Source organism: Octodon degus, unplaced genomic scaffold (assembly GCF_000260255.1).
Source record: "Octodon degus isolate 3935 unplaced genomic scaffold, OctDeg1.0 scaffold00009, whole genome shotgun sequence".
NCBI classification, from domain to species: Eukaryota; Metazoa; Chordata; class Mammalia; order Rodentia; family Octodontidae; genus Octodon; species Octodon degus.
Window position 1 is genome coordinate 8,656,281 of NW_004524585.1, and position 4,911 is coordinate 8,661,191.

Below are 4,911 nucleotides of genomic sequence, written 5' to 3' on the forward strand. Positions count from 1 at the left end.
CTAACTTAAAATGGTCCTAAAAATTAAAGTCTATTACAAATAAATATGATATGACACAGTAGAACCTAGAACAGATATTTCCTCTATTTTTTAAATCTTTTTAAAAAATTTTTATTCATTTTGTTTTTTATTTTATTTTATTTTATTTTTGTGGAACTGGGGATTGAATTTTTATTCATTTTAATGAGAAAAAAAGCAATGAAACAGCTTCAAAATGGGTTATTAGAACAGTTACAATAGATAATATATTGCATATTATTGTCTTAATAGTAGTTATTCAGAGGACAAGATGAAGACATATTATATTTTCTAAAGAATATTAGTACAACTCTTTCTTCTGATTGAACTAATAGAAGGTAGCTGCATATATATCCTAATTATTTTGTATATACATATATTTTTTTCACTACAAAATGGTCCTTTATTTATATCCCCCATTTTTGTTTTGTTTTGTCAGAGATGGGTGTTCCATTGTTTTTAGAGAAGCTGTATTAGGAGAAGTCCTTAAAGGACCTTTTAATATTTGATGCCAGTTCAAATATTGTAGTTACTTGAATTCAGCAAAATAACCCCACATAGTCCAATATGAGATTGGACTAACAGTAGTGGGTTATCAGCACAACTGGCAATTGTTTCAAGTTGTTGACTTGAGTCTTTTACAGCTCAGCATATTAATATGGCATAACTTTTTATACCTTATGGTTATACATTTCTGCTGGATGGTTAAGACCAAGTTAAAGGAAGACCCACATAACTAAAAATGTAACTTCTGCGTCTCACAAGATCAGCCAAATGCCCTCAGGATTTACCCTGAAACCATGTATAGTACTTTGTAGATCTTTTTTCAGTGTCAGCCATCTGGATGGGTTATGGTAATTGCTTGACCAATTTGCTCTTTTTGAAACCCTGGGATATTTTTTCTCACTAAGTGACTCTACTTAGGCACACTATACACTGTCAATCACTTTCCACTGTGGCCCCATAATCTCCTTGATCAGAAAATGTGGGACACCACTGAGTTAGAAGATGTAACAGAACAGGATCTTTAATGTCATGAGTCCTCACTGATCTTGAAGGGCTGGGGCCAAAATATTAGCTATCCTTGGAGTCCCTCTTTTTCTCTAATTTTGAGTCTGTAAACTTTAGTTGTTAAACATCCACAAGAGAAGCTTAATGATATTATTACCCTGTAACAGAGGCAATTGAGCTTAGCATCACAATCTGTCTGAGAATCAAATGCCTTAGACATAACATAGAACTGGTATTTTCCAACAGCCATGGATATTCTAAACTTTAAATCACTATAAAATGCAAAAAATAATAGCACAGTTTTACACAGAAATATAGAAATGAAACCATATACAATACTGTAGCAGAACAACCCTATAATTTTTTCCTTGTCACTTGCTTTATTTATTACCTTTTTTAAAATAAGTGTTTACTTTGAAGAGAGTATAGCAATAATTGATATGAAATTAGAAGCAGTATACCTTTAGAAGACCAAATTGATAGGCATTTCAAACATGGATTTAGTATTACACTATGCTATCCTCAGTTTAGTTTCTTAGTTCACAGATTTCAGCATATATAGATAGTCAGGGTGAGAATTCTACCCATTAACTGCTAGTTTAAAAAACCTGATGGAGATAATTAGGATTACTGCCTTAACTATCTTGTATTTATAAATGTATGGTTTTGCCCCTGGCATATGTCCTAAATTTTCTCCTTTCTCTCTCTTTGTTGTTTAATCCTTTAGTTCTGACTTCCCACTTAATTGTGTTATACCTTTCAATTTTTATTTCTTCTTTTGAGTTCTTACACTAGGGAGACAATATGATATTTACACATGTGGGTCTCGTTTATTTCACATATGAGTATATCTTCAAGTGGCATCCACTTATATATGAATGCTTCAAGTTTATTTTTCTTTATAGCTGAGTAACATTCCATTGTACCAAAATGCCACATCTTTTTCATCCATTCCTCAGGTGATGGGCATCTTGGGTGTATTCAAGATTTAGCTATCAAGAATTGTGCTGCTATAAACATAAGCACACATATATCACTATGACATGATGTTCTCAGTTCCTTTGGGAAGATTCCCAGGAGAGGTATAGCTGGATTGAATGGGATTTATTCTCCTAATTTTTTAAGGAGTCTCCACACTGATTTCCATAATGATTGCACAAGTCTACATTCCAATGAGCAGTGGAGATGGGTTCTTTTCCCCCTCTGTTTCTCCAATACTTGTTGTTGGTTGATTTCTTTATGATAGCCATTCTTTCTGAGGTGAGATGGTATCTTGTTCTTTTAATTTGCATTTCATGGATGGCTAGTGATGTGGAGCACTTTTATATGTTTATTTGCTAATTGTACTTTTTTTCCATGGTTCCATTGAGAAACAAATAGCAATGAGACAGATTCAAATCAAATTGGTAGGACAGTTTCAATAATTAAACATTGCATACATTCTTCCTAGTGGTTAATTGCTATACAAGATAAACACATGATATCCTATTTACAAACACCATTAGAACAAATCCCACTATTCATTAAGAGAATGTAACTATATATCTATCCTAACCACTTTGAATACACAGATACAAAATGCACATTCATCTGTATCCCCTTTTTATTTTAAGTTCCGTTCTTTGAATATTATAGGTGTGTAAACTCAACAAAATATTCTAAAAGAGTTCAGTAGCCCATAATAGTATTGGGTCTTCCACTTGATTGGCAATGTCAGAAATTGTTGACCTGAGTCCGCTACATCTCAACATAACAGCATGGCTTTACTTCTTATATTTCGTTTTTATACGTTTCTACTGGATGGTTAAGACCAAGATAAAGCAGGACCTATGCAACAAGAGTTGCAGCTTTTGCGTCTGAGAAGGTCAGTGAAATCCCCTCAGGATTTATCCTGAGATCCTGTACCTCAGATTGTAGAATCTTTGTCAGTGTCAGCCATGTGGATGAGTCACGGCCATCGCTTGGCCACTGTGCACTCTGTGAAAGCCTGAGAAAATGTTTTCTCTCCATATGACTCTGCTTAGGCACACTCTACATCATCGATCACTTTCCTCTTTGGCCCCATAATCTCCTTGATCAGAAAATTTGGGACACTACCGAGTTACATGATGTTATAGTACAAGTTCTCATATGTCCTGAGTCTTAGTTGACCTTGAAAGGCTAGGGCCAAAATGTTGGCTTTCCTTGCAGCCCTCCTGTTTCTCTAATTTTGGCCTGCAAACTTAGGTGTTAACCATACAGGAGACAAGCTTATTGTTATTACCATGGAACTTAGGATGTTAAGCTTACCCTCACTATCTATTTGAATATCAAACATCTTAGACATGACATGGAACAGATATTTTCATCAAGTATTGATATGTTGAAATTTAAGTCCCTGCAGAATATAAAAAAAATTTTAAAAATTAGAATATATTTTTAAAATAGACATAAAGAATTATATACTCCTTATGTTTACACATAAGTCCAAAAATCTCACCATATACAAACTTGAAGCAGGACAGTCCCACAATATTCCTTTTCCTATCTCTTGCTTTCATTCACCACCCCCTTCTTTTTCAGCAACCATCTACCCAAGAGACAGCATAGCAGCAACTGGCATCTCAAACAAGCAACCTGTATTCAGAAGACCCAAATGATAGACACTCCAAACATGAAACTACTACTAGAGATTACCATCTGCAGTGCAGTTGCTTAGTTCACAGGTATCAGTATGTAGAGTTAGTCAGGGTGAGAAACTTTTCAATTAACTGCTAGATTCAAAAATCTTCTGGAGATTCTCAGGATCATTGCCTTGTCCATCTTGTACATATAACTGTATGGCTTGACATTGTCATGATTCCTAGCTTTTCTCCTTTCCCTCTTTTGATTAGTTAGTCCTTGAGATCCTGCTTTCCTTTTAGTTGTATCATACTTTTCAGTTTGTATTTCTTCTTTTGAGTTCTTATAATAGGAAGACTATATGGTATTTACACATGTGTGTCTGCTTTATATCACTTATGAGTAGATCTTCAAGTGGCATCCACTTCAATATAAAGGCTTCAAATTTAACACTCGTAATAGCTGAATAATAATCCATTGTGTAAAAATACCACATCTTTTTCAACCATTCCTCAGGTGATGGGCATTTTGGTTGTCTCCAAGAATTGGCTATCACAAATTGAGCTGCTATAAACATAGGCACATGTATACCCTATGATATGATGTTTTCAGATACTCCAGGGAAATCCTCAGTAGAGGAATAGCTGGCTTAAATGAGATTTCCATTCCAAATTTTCTAAGGAGTCTCCACACTGATTTCCATAATGGTTGCACCGGTCTACATTCCCACCAGCAGTGGAGAAGGGTTCCTTTTACCCACAGCCTCTCCAACATTTGTTTTTGGGTGATTTCTTTATGATAGCCATTCTTTCTGGGGTGATGTGATATCTCAATGTTGTTTTAATTTCATTTCGAGGATGGCTAGTGGTGTGGAATATTTTTTGATATATTTATTTGCTTCTTTAATTTCATCCTCTGAGAAGTGTGTGTTCATCTCAGATGCCCATTTCTGGATTGGGTCTTTAAATTTTGGGGCCCTAGTATTTTTTAGTTCTTTATAAATTCTAGGGAGCAGACCTTTGTCTGACTACTTATTTGTCATGATTTTTTCCAAATTTGTGGGTTTCCTTTTCACATTTTTAGTAATTTCTTTTAACATGAAAGAACGTCTCGGTAAGAACACCTCCCAGTTATTAATTCTTTCAACTGTTTCCCGTGCGATTTGATTTCTGTTCATGAAGTGTTTCCCTACCCCTATGTCTTCAAGAGTTCCTCCTACTTTCTCTTCCAGGAGATTTAGTGTCTCTGCTTTAATGTTTAGATCTTTAATCCATTTTGACT